Here is a 13,023-nt window from a genome sequence, read left to right as displayed (position 1 = left end):
ACGTTGAGACTGTGTATGTGAGAAGGACCTAGGAGTGTATGTTGACAATGAGCTGAAGTTCTCGGGCCATTGTGAGAAGAAGGTAAATCAGGCAAATAAATTATTGGGTCTTATAAGAAGGTTGTTCAGATATCTAGACGGTCCGTCCCTCGTAACGATCTTCAGGAGTGAAGTGCTTCCCCGAGTGAAGTGCTTCCCCATGTGGAGTACTGTCACCCCATCTGGTCCCCGAGATATGCTAGGGACTGTCAGTTGGTTGAAAATGTTCAGAGGAGGGCTGCCAAACTGGTGCCTGCACTTCAGCACCTCAGCTACCCTGAGAGATTGGAGCGCCTGAACTTGCCTAGCTTATACTACAGACGGGCAAGGGGTGACCTAGTTGAGGTATATAAGCATCTCAGGGGGCATTACTCAGTCGAGTGTCCTTACTTGGAGCTGGCGGACGCTCGCCCCACAAGGGTCACAGCTCAAGACTGAAGAAGCCGCAAGTCCAGAAAACAGTGAGGGCAAACTTTTTTGGAGTGAGGGTTGTAAACTCTTGGAACAATCTACCAGAGAGTGTTGTGACGACACCGAGTGTGAGCTCTTTCAAGACAAGACTTGACCAACACTGGAGCGGGTTCAGGTACATTCAGGAGCCGGTGCATGCCCAGTATTTGCCAACAGTGCCTGACAGAGACGTGACCGATCGCCCGGGCGGCTAGCGAGCCGATCTTTCGGTGAAGAAGATAAATGAAAAGAGACGTGACCGATCGCCCAAGCGGCTAACAAGCCCATCAGTGGCGAAGAGGATAAAAGTAAAAAGAAGCGTGATAGAAATTAGGCTAGCTACTCCTTGAAATTCATGAATACCTGGTTTTCCTATGAACCGTATATTTTTAATGAATGCTATTGTTTGTGTTGCTAATAATATATTTAGAATTCCACAAACATATATTGATTAAAAATGAACTACACCTAGACCCCGACTTACGACTACGTGGACTTACGACCGCCTCAGATATAGATAAAAAAAAAAAAAAAAAAAATCTAAAATTTTTTAAATGACACACGCATTTTCTATACCGAAACGTTTCCAGTTAATGTAGTCTCCACGTATAATTAGAAAATTATGGGGCCCCATGTCCATTCAGCTGACTACATTAAAGGTTAAGTGCTCAGTCACACTGTATCCATTCCTTATTATTTATTACTTTCACTGTACTGTATCCATTCATCATTATTCATTACTTTTACTGTACTGTATTTCATTGTAGATTTAAAAAAAAAAAAAAAAAAAATTTATCTATGTCGGACTTACGACCATATGGACTTACGACCTGGATTTGGGTCCCTAACCCCGTCGTAAGTCGGGGTCTAGGTGTATACTGTAATATATTAAACACACTGTAATTATTTTCTTTAATTTATAAACTTGTTTTGCGACAAAGGAATGTTCTCCAGTAGTGTTTCAATAGGATTTGAGTGAAAAAATATTACGTACTTACTACATACATTTATTACACAAACATATTTATATATACTGTATGTATACATACATACACATGCACACATTTAATTTACTAAGTCACAATATTTTAAAAGCAAATTACCCGACAAGTTAAAAATTTTATTAGCACATGATTATTACTGACGTCATCATGTATTAAAAACCTTCAAAATCCACATCATCAACATCTGATATCATAAGTTCTTCAAGTACATCCTGAGATACATTTATGGCTGCTTCATCATAAGGATCAAACTCCAAATCAGATGACGTGGCTTCGGCTTCTGTTTCATCCTCGTCCTCCCACAACATATCATCCTCCATGCCATCCATTGAATTAGATATTCCGCACTTTTTAAAAGACTTGATAACTGTTTCCACATTAATATCATTCCATGCCTTGATAACAAAATCACACAGTACATCCAGTTCGGGAGCACGCATATTCCCACCTTTCGTGTAAGACTTTTTGCCGCTGATCATCCACTTGTTCCATTGTTCACGAACGCGGTCCTTGAATGGTTTGTTTAGACAAACATCAAGTGGTTGTACAACTGAAGTTAATCCACCAGGAATAACTGCAATGTCACTGTTGTTCCTCGCCATGCTGGTTTTTGTTCCCTCTGTTAAATGACTCGCGAACATATCCCATACTAAGAGGCTACGCTGTTTTCGAAAGCCACCAGGTCGCCTACACCATATATGATCAATCCATAACTTTATTCCTTGTTCGTCCATCCGCCCTTTCTCGTTGACGTGAACAAAAACTCCAGCCGAGAACTTGATTTTGGGCATTGTTTTCCTCTTGAGAATTAGCATTGGGTTCAACTTGGTTCCGTCTGCCATGCATGAAAGTACTACTGTAAACCGTGTCTTTTCGTGTCCTGTTGTTTTCACTAACACTGTTTTTGCACCCTTTGTATCAACAGTATGATTACCGACCATGTCGAAGCTCATAGGTGTTTCATCCATGTTCCCGATGTTGCTTAATGGATAACAATGTTTCTTACGTTGTTGTATTATGTAGCGATGGAAATTAACAATTTTACAGTTAAGATCTGCTGGTAATTTTTGTGCTATTTTTGTCTGCCTCAGTACCAGATTGCTTCTTTCCATAAAACGGCTACACCATGAAGCCGTGGCTTTGAAGTCTTTGCTGTGCTCTTGATTTTGTTTAGCCCACTTAAGTGCCCACATACGTATCATGTTTCTTGATACAATATACCCATTTTGACGCTGCTCATGGACCATGTCTACTGCGTGCTTCTCTAGAATCGGCCAGTGTGCAGTGCCTCTTCTCATTGCACATTTATTCCTGGGCATACTTCGTAGTAAGTGTTCCTTTGATCTCCAATCCCGCATCATCTTCTCAGTTACACCGTATTCTCTTGAAGCAGCACAATTGTTGTGTGACTGGGCATATGCTATCACTTTCAGCTTAAAACAAGCTTCATATCTCCTGCGTTTAACAATTGGAGCCATGGTGAGGTTTTATGGAAGCTGGATACAGTATTAATATACTGTAGTATTCACACGGAGAGAGTGCTATTGCTTATGGAGTGATAACTCAACAACTGGACAAGGCAAATGAGAGAAGGGGTATCACGTTTGGGGATAGATAACATGACCTGAACGTGGTCACCTTACACATATATGGTAATCATTAAGAATCAAACTCCGAATCAGATGACCTGACTTCTTCTTCATCATTGTCATCCTAAATTTACCACTGTCGGTAGTTAAAAGAATTAAAAGTCATTTACTGAATATTCTATGTAAAAAAATAAATTTTAAATTAATTATTTATAGGAGAAAAGTATTATGATCAATAAATATATGGTATTACTGGCCACTTCAGACACAAAGACGGGATAAAAATAGCCCATCTCCCCCTCTTACAGCTGCCAATGGGAAGCGTCTTGGTAATTAAATTTGATGTTTATTTTCAGTTTGTCTAATTTATCATGTATCAAATTAATATTACTAAAAATTGTGTAGGTAGTAGGCAGCTACCAAACAGGGAGGTACTACTGCCTGGGAAGATATTGGAAGCATAATGTGTTGTCTAATGGTAGACCCTGCTGCTATATGGCATAACGAAAATTGTGACCAAGTCCCAGGTTGCTGACCTGACTTTCTGCCTCATTTACACACAATTGCAGTTTCAATTGTTCCTCTTACTTTGACAACACAACATACATACAGTATATTATTTCTCAGTTTTGATCTTTTTTTTTAATTTTTGTATTTATTTATAGTTAGTTACTTAAAATAAGGCCAATTCACTTCAAGTAATGGCATCAAATATTACCAGCTGGTGTAGTGTAAATATACCCGATACCGGTATGCATTATGATCACCTCAACTGACTAAAATATGGCAATCTACGCGGTCACTTTCCCTGCTTGTCTCCTCACTGCGGCAAATAGGTGGGGGGCGTGGGGAGGGGTGTGTGATGATAGCAACTGTGTTTATTACAGAATTTATGTTAGACAGGTTTATAACACATTTTTATTGATACCTTAATATACCGGTAATCTTAATTTGGAATCCAGCTTGCCAAAGCGTAAGTTTCGGTATAAAATAATTACTGGTAGGACTTTGTGAGTGGCTTCTGATGTTTTCCATCACCACTCTTACAGTAAACCACAATATTTAAGATGTAGAATTTTATATTTGTTGCTTAGGCGACCTAACTTTGGGCGAATTTTTTTAATGTTCAAATTTCAGATCTTGTAGGTGGCATGGCATGTGTATGTAGCAGCAGCCAGCAGCAGCAGCCAACAACACTGTAACAACATGTAGCCTTGCTTGTAGCCTTGTAGCCAGCAACAGCAACAACAACATATATATGCTGTATATGCTTAGCAACAGCAACAGCAGCCTTATTATATGTATGTATGTATGCTGTAGCAACAACCTTATGTATGCCCAACCTTCAACAACATAACAACAACAGCCTTATGTAGCAACAGCCTTATATGTATATGTAACAACAACAACCTTAACATAACCTTATATGTATGTATATATATATATGTAACAACAACAACTACTGCTCTAACATATGCTTATATATGCTCCAACAACAACAACAACTTATATATATATATATATATATATATATATATATATATATATATATATATATATATATATATATATATATATATATATATATATATATATATATATATATATATATATATATATATATATATATATATATATGCTATACAATATACCGCCTAACCTTGGTTTCACTTAGTAGCGTTTTTACGCGCATATCTGGCGATTACTTTTGCCAGAGCTGAACTTTCACTTAACAGTTTTCTCATATCTGCGGTGAGTGTCCCGACTCGAGAATGCTATTTTAGATTTTACATCGCACGCCCACCCGCCCACCCGCCTGCTGCCTCTCCTCCTCACCTCCCTCCCGGCTTGAGCAGCAGCGACCAGGTTGCCAGTGTGTGTGTGCTTTGTTGCGTTATCACTGGCGTCATATGGCGTAGTCGGACTGTGATTGGCCGCCCATCACCTCTGCTGCTAGCTGTGGTGGCTTAAGTATTGGCGTGACCACCCGGGGAGGGAAAGGGAGGAAGAAGGCGGCAGCTTGACCTAGCGGCAATTTCATCCTCCCAGAGCCACCCGGGTTACTTGCATCCATTATTCCGTAAATAGCTCGCGGTAGAGAGAGACCTTTCCACACCTGGACCAGCGGCACTAAGCCAAAGAAACCACGGCGTTCATTAAGCGCTGAGGTGAAGTGCAAATTGTTCAGAAGATTTGGAGGAAGGCGGCAAGTTGATCGCCAGCATAACGTCAACGAATCTACGTTAAATGCGATCAAAGGATGCAGCCAAGATCCAAAGGCACATAAAAATCACGAAGTCTGCAGGTTGCCATCTATCAGGTATTGCCAGAACAGAGTGCTGCAAGTGGAAAAATTTGCTGGTGAGTTATTTGGTCACGTCGAAGCGGCCTCCATGGTGGACAGCGCTCAGTGCAGAATGCGCCGTGTGACTATCTGCCAGCGATGACAAGTAAACTGGAATGCAGAGCCCAAACTCAATAGCTTCCTCTGGTTGGCTGCATAGGTTTGAAGAAGAACAAGATCCTGCTATCAACATTGGTGGTGAGGCGAGTGCTGACATTATTGGCGGCTAGAAATTTTCCTCCGTTTTCGTGAATTATGGAGGAAGGACAGTACAGTGGCGACCAGGTGTTTAACAGAATCTGGTCTTTTCTGGAAAAAGTTACCTTCAAGACCCGTTGTGATGCCATCAAAGTGGGGTGCGAATTGCAGAAAGGCATCACCGTCCTGTTTACCACCAATACCTCTGGTACCTATAAACCAAAGTTATCGTTGATTCACAAAACACATAACCCATACGCCTACAAGAATATGGACATGAACAAGCAATGTCCACTGGCTAACACACACTGCGTAAGGATGTCTCTTCTCTGTCCTCTTCTGGTTTGACAACTGTTTTGTTCTGGCGTGCAGTAATTCTCGAGCAACGAATGTTCATTCAATATTTTGTTGCTCCTTGACACCGCACCTGGACACTAGCCTACTTATGGATCGTCCACTAGCGTAAAAGTGATCTTCCTTCACTCCCAACACCTCGTCATTAATCAAGCCATGGACCAGAGTTGATCTGCAATGTAGCTCGTGCTCTGCAAGAAAGTTCAAGCTCCTGAACGACTCTACCAACACCAGGATGAGTTTGCGTAAGCTGGGTGAGCACCGACAGCGAGAACAAGCGGCGGACAAGAACAAAGGCGGCTGACTCAGAACTTCTCGTCAAACAATTTTGGAAGAAGTTTAACGTTAAACAAGCTGTAGACTTCTTGGTGGAGGCATGGGATCTGCTGACTATTGCTACGATTCGTCCGCATGGAGACATGTGTTTGCATGGCATACCAGGTGAGAGGAGGTGAACCTGTGACAGTGAGGTTCAACTGTTGCGGCAGTGGACCTTGAAGCTAAGCTCAATATTACAGCTGAAGGCTCCTAGAGACCACCAGAGGGCATCCTGGAGGTGATCAAAGATCACTGAAGTGACTGCCCACCGAGATTTTGGAAGAAAGCGCCAGTGAAGGAGGAAGAAAATTAAGTAAATTCTCGAAGAACCTAGTTTAAATCATAGTGATATTAAGTGTATCAAGAGTTTACAGAAAAAATTAAGTCCGTCCTTTCCCACGCGACAAAGCCAGCGTGCGGCAGCTATGAAGTCTTCCATACCCGACTGACACAGGCTATAGACACTTACATCAAGGTATTATCCACGACAACATCAACACCACCCGTCAGCAAAGCACCCAACGAGTTCTTAGCCCGCCCAACCCACCCACAGCCAGCCCAAGCCAGTGATAGTGAAAGTGAATTACTTTGAGGATTTGTCAGAGCTGACAACTGTAGTAACAATTGATGTTGATTCACCTAGTAATGGTGATTCACCTGAGATAATCAACCCTCTGCCTGAACCAACCTCCATCCCATTATGCAGCCCATCTCTTCTACTACCGTAATGTTCCACACCTAACTTTTAGTTTCTCTTGGTAACCTTCATTTTCCTATGTTAACCTTTATCTTTCTAACCTAACCTCTTCTATATTACTTGTTTTCATACCATCATAAAGATTAAAATAAATTTTTACTACAACATAGTTATGTGTCGTCAAAAGTGGAGTTTGGGGAATTAGGGCTGGGTTCTATTGAATTAAACCCATATTCTATTGTTCATAGCAGTTCACATAGCAGCGGGACCCTCTGGTTCCAATTAGACAGCGTTAAGTGGGGCATAACATATATATATATATATATATATATATATATATATATATAAAAAAAAAAAAAAAAAAAAAAAAACCACCACCAAAACCCACAAAAACAACAACAACCACACCACAAAACCAACACACAAAACACACACACACACACACCACAAACACACACAACAAACAACAAAAAACACAACAACAACAACACCCCACAACACAACCACCAACAACACAACACAACAACAACACCCACAACAACAACAACATATATATATATATATATATATATATATATATATATATATATATATATATATAACTATATATATATATATATATATATGTATATATAATTATTTTTTCTGGGGCCCCACAGTGGCTGAGTTGCCCCGGGCCCCGCACCCTCCTAGGGATGGCCCTGCCCCTACTGACACTGATCATGTTACCCTGGTAACAGAATTCATCGACACAATCTAGGAACATATCCTGTTTGTTGAGTTTCTCCAGCCTTGCTGTGGGCACATGGTTACCTGCACATATGGAATACTTTGGGCTGAATACAGAATGGTTGTTTGAGTCTGTGATTAGAGTTAGGATCAGGTGTGTGAATAGGGATCCTCAATATGAGGTTTCATGCAGAGTTTTACCAATATTTAGAACATCAGCTTCAGCCCAAGATCAAGTAGTCTGATGCATGTCATTCAGTTTCAAGCAAGGACTCGAACACTGAAATTCCAGCCAACTCACATTTCATTTACACTATTACTGCTGCCAACCACCGTCGAGAGCAATATTTACAAGAATATGGCAGCAAATACGTTGCTACTGTACATGTATTCTTGGAGGAAACATCTCTCCTAGCTAGTTTAGTTGCCAAAAAAAGTGACATAGAATCAAAGAAGACAAGTGCGGTGTTGATTCTATGCAAGACAAACAAGTGGAAGGAAATTATCGAGCAATACAATACAAATATCAACATCCAATGAAGAATGACACAGGAACTTCAGGCCTGCTTGAAAAATATGAAAGTAAAAGCATGGAATGATATTGAGAGGTGAGATTTGTAAATATTATTATAAATTTACCTTTAACTACCTAGTCATGTGAAAAATGGTGCAATGTTGCAACTCATAAATAGCAGAGTTGTAAATAGTACCAGACTTTGTTACTTAAGTAAAAGTATAGTTACATTGGCAAAATATTACTCAAGTAGAAGTATATCCAAAGTTCAATGTATACTCTGGTAGAAGTAAAAAAGTATCTCATTAATAAAGTACAGTATTGTATACTGTGTTAATCTACACCACGAAGATGCCAGAAACCAGCTTTTTAAAGTGAGACAGATTGTAGAAGTATGGAAACACAGAAGAAGGCAGAGCATTCTACAGTTTGGTTGTGTGAGGAAAGAAGGAGGTATACTATAACGGGTTATTCTCATGTGACTGATATCCACAGAGAAACGGTAGGCACCTTTGGCAAGACGTGTTACGAGACCACGGCCTTGCCGGCAGTACACAGGATGCCAAATCCACCGAACATTGCCCGTTAAAGTACCTGTAAAAGAGAGAGTGAAGCAACATTGCGGCGAAGAGAAAGGGAAGAGAGATTGTCAACTAAAGAAGGAGGGTTAATAAGACGAAATACCTTTGATTCCACCCAATCTAATAGTTGGACAGAAGAAGAGCCACCCCAGATATGAGAGCAGTATTCCAAGTTAGGACGAATGAATCCCTTATTTACTTGGAGCAATTGCTCAGGAGTGAAGTAGCTACGGCATCTGTACTGCATTCCCAACTTTCGGGAGGCAGCTTTTGCTATATTAAGGATGTGTGATTTCCAGGACACATTGGAGGAAATGGTGAGGCCTAGCATATTTATTTCAGAATTTGGCAGGATGAAAGCGTCCTGAAATGTAACTGATGGGAGATCGTCTAATTTACAAAGTGTAATTGGTAAATAATGAGTTTTATTACTATTGAACTTAACCAAGTGTGTACAGAGATGCTGCACAGATCCGCATTGATAGAAGTAATGATATCAGCTCTAGAAACAGATCTAGTTTGAGAGTTAGGAGGAAGGGGAAAATGTGAAGAAGAGTGAAGAGTAGAATCATCAGCGTGAGAATGGATAGAATTAGTTGTAGTGTGAAGTAAATCATTGATAAAAAGAAGTTAGAGAGTAGGTGAAAGAACAGAACCCCGTGGGACACCACTATTGGTAGAGAGAGCAAGAGATCGATCCCTCGACAGCAACTGTCATGAATCGGTGCTCAAGGAAGCTAGAAATTAGAAAACAAAGTAGGGGAGAGAAACCAAAAGAGGGAAGTTTAGATAGCAAAGACCTGTCAAATGCTTTGGAGATGTCGAGGGCCACGATGAAAGTTTCCCCATAATCCCTAAGAGAGGATGACCAAAGATGGGTGCAATAGGAGAGCAGACCACCAGTAGATCTCGCCTGGCGAAAGCCATATTGGTGATACGACAAAAGAGAAAGGCGTTCAAGTTGACGGAGAAAATGGGAGTTCAAGATAGTTTCGAAAATCTTAGAGGGGGTGAAGTTAGGGCAATGGGGTGATAGTTAGAGGGATTAGAATGGTCACCCTTCCTTGGGATAGGCTGAACCAAGGCATGCTTCCAAGAAGAAGGAAAAGTTTGGGTTTTGAGGCAAAGGCAAAAGCGGCGAGCAAGCAAAGGGGCCAGAGCTTCAGCACACTCCCTCAGAATACGAAGGGGTATTCCGTCCAGTCCATGCGCCTTACTCACATCCATCCTGGATAACACACCAGCAACCCTGCGATAAGAGATTATAGGAAAGTGCACAGGTTCAGCAGGAGGTGCAGAGGTAGGAGGGATAGAGTGGGAATCGTCTAAAGTGGAATTAAGAGGAGAATAAGGTGCCAAAGAGGTTGGCTTTGTCAGGGGGAGAGTTGTAGAGTTATCAGGTCGGAAGAGAGGAGGAAAAGAAGGATTGCAGAAGTTGTTACAGATGTTTTTGGTTAAGGATCAGAAGGATTTACTAGAGGAAGAGTTAGTCAGGACAGCGGTCTTTCTTTTTATAAAATTCCGCTTGGCCCTACGAAGAATAGCCTTACAACGATTCCTATAAGTAATGAAGGAGGTGTGGGTAAAAGGAGAAGGAGATAGTTTCATAGCTCGATATGCCCTATCTCTCACCCTGCAAGCAAGAGAGCAAGAGCGATCAAACCATGATTGTAATGTGAAAGTTTTGGTGGAAGATGGGATAAATGCACTCATACCGCCCTGTATAACCCCAACAATGCTGTCAGCACATACCGAGGCGTCCCGAGTGGAAAAGCAACATTCATCCCAAGGAAAGTCAGTGAAGAATTCTCGCAAGGATTGCCAGCTTGCCCTCTGATAATGCCATAGTTGGCATTTAGAGGGGGGTGGGGTAGGTAGTCGTGCCCAGTTTCATTTAATAGAAATAAGGTTATGATCAGAAGACCATAAGGGGGCAGAAATTGAGTATGAATAGTGTGAGGGGTTAGAGGTAAAACATAGATCAAGAATGTTAGCAAGTTGATCGGGAACACGTGTAGGGCGTTTGATTATTTGTTCCAAATCATTAAGTAGGACAAAAGAGAGTGCCTCAGTTCGACCGGGGTCATCCCTTGCAGAGCCAAGCCACTCTGTGTGATGTACATTGAAATCCCCTAGGTAGAGGATCTTGGTGTTGGGGTGTGTGGATAGCAATGACTCATGGCAAGAAGTGAGATAGTCAAAGAGTTTGAAATAGTTGGTAGAGTTGGGAGAACAGTATAGGAAACAAAGAAAAATAGTCACAGTTGGTAGAGATATTTTGAGCCAGATGACATCATAAAGGGAAGATTCAAGATCCGTGAGTAGAGCTATAGGTGTACGTGTGTTGCAGTAGGCTCATACACCTCCCTTAGAACGGAAGGAGGTATAAAGGTTGTAGTTGGAGACTTGAAAAGGTTTGGGTGAAGCTGCTTTAGACAGTTGAAGTTTGGAAAGTAGTAAGAGGTCTGGGGAAGAGGCTAATAGAGGGTGCTCCACAGAAGGAAAATTGGATCTCAGGCCGCGAATGTTGGAAAAATGAAGTGTGAAAAAAGCCGATCCTCCAGCAACCGCGGGGAGATAAGCTAGGATATGTATCAGTATATCAAAAGCATCCCATGCAATCACATGATAGCATTAGCCATAGCATGCAAGACTATGGTACAAGTTACCCAAACAGTTCTTCCACCCACGTGAAGATGTGTTGAAGCGTTATGCAATTTTTTGAAACTCCCTGAACTTTTGTCCCTAGACTGGAACAGAAAAGTTTGGAGAGATTTTCTGGAATTTTCTCAAGAATGTTTCTGGAAATTGCACATCATTTCATCCTCAGAATTTGTTCCCAGACCCTCGGAAAAAAAAGGGGGTGGGGGAGAGATTTTTGTTAATTTTCTCGGAACTTACGGCTGATTTTCATCCCCAGAATTAAGATTTTTCCCTAAAACTTCAAGGCCGATTTTAATTCTGGGTATTGGAGAGTTCCGGGGACCAGGAATTCAGGCTTCGGGAATATTACTATTAATAGTTAGTTGTAGGAAAATATTTAAAATCAATATAGATAAAAGAAAAAAAATTATTCATCTTTATTTACGGATTCATAAAGAATTTGCTGGAAATTCTTTGACTGTTCTTTTATGATTATGTACTGTACAGTACATCTTTGTTAAATATTTATGGCAAACAACAACACAACATCAATGGAAGACTGATAAGAATATTAAACAAATGTCTTACTAAAACCATAAAGCAGAACAAAAGTTAATAATGTGCTAGTTGTAGTAAGCCCAAACCAAGAAGTAATCACTAATATTATGGCCAACTAAGAGTACAGTACAGTACAAGTTTTATTATTCAGCATTTAACTACTGTACTGTAACTGGAGAGCTTCTGTACATTTATCTAAAATACTTTACATTCAATTTTCAGTAAAATAAAGTGTTACGAGTGTCAATTTACCGTCCTCTCAAATGAGAGATGGATCTCTCATAATTAATAATCTAATACACATTTTGTATTAGTTGCGAGGCAAAGAAGAAGAAGAAGAAAAAGAAAAGAGTAAGAGGAGGGTAAATTGACTTTTGGAACACTGTACATATAAAGGAAATGCTCTAATAACCAGCATAATCTCATATTTGGCACGCAGGCAGATGCTAGATACTAAAGCTTTTCCTGTATCCTCACTTGAAAAGTACATTTTAGTTACTTAAAAAAAATTACAGTAGATTAAAAAAATATCTACAAGGTGAATTAGTTTACAGATCAATACTGGCCCCTTTTTCTTAATGAAAGCACATACTATCATAACATCTGCTGGACAAGACATATTAGCTACCTGTGACCATAAAATTCTAATTGTTATTAATCACCCATTATTAAAGAGAGTAATAAACACTGACATACACCTATATACTGTGCAGTATTACTGTATCTCCATTAGCTGGAATCCCTCAAACCAGGAACTCTCCGATAGTTGGAATTGCAATTTTCTTGGAAAGATTTTCCTGGGGGCATTTTTTCTGGAAAATTACAAGAAAAATTTCCAGATACCACCTGGAAATTCTGGGGATGGGGAGTTTTTCTGGGTTTGAGAAATGAAAATCAGGCGCACTTTCCTGAAATTCCGAGAAAAATTATTCTGGTACCCAGAAAATTACGGGGAAGGGGGATATTTTTCTAGATTCAAGAGATGATGTAATGGGCAATTTCTAG

Source organism: Homarus americanus, unplaced genomic scaffold (genome assembly GCF_018991925.1).
Source record: "Homarus americanus isolate GMGI-L3 unplaced genomic scaffold, GMGI_Hamer_2.0 scaffold57980, whole genome shotgun sequence".
Lineage (NCBI taxonomy): Eukaryota > Metazoa > Arthropoda > Malacostraca > Decapoda > Nephropidae > Homarus > Homarus americanus.
Note: the sequence above shows the minus strand (reverse complement) of the source record.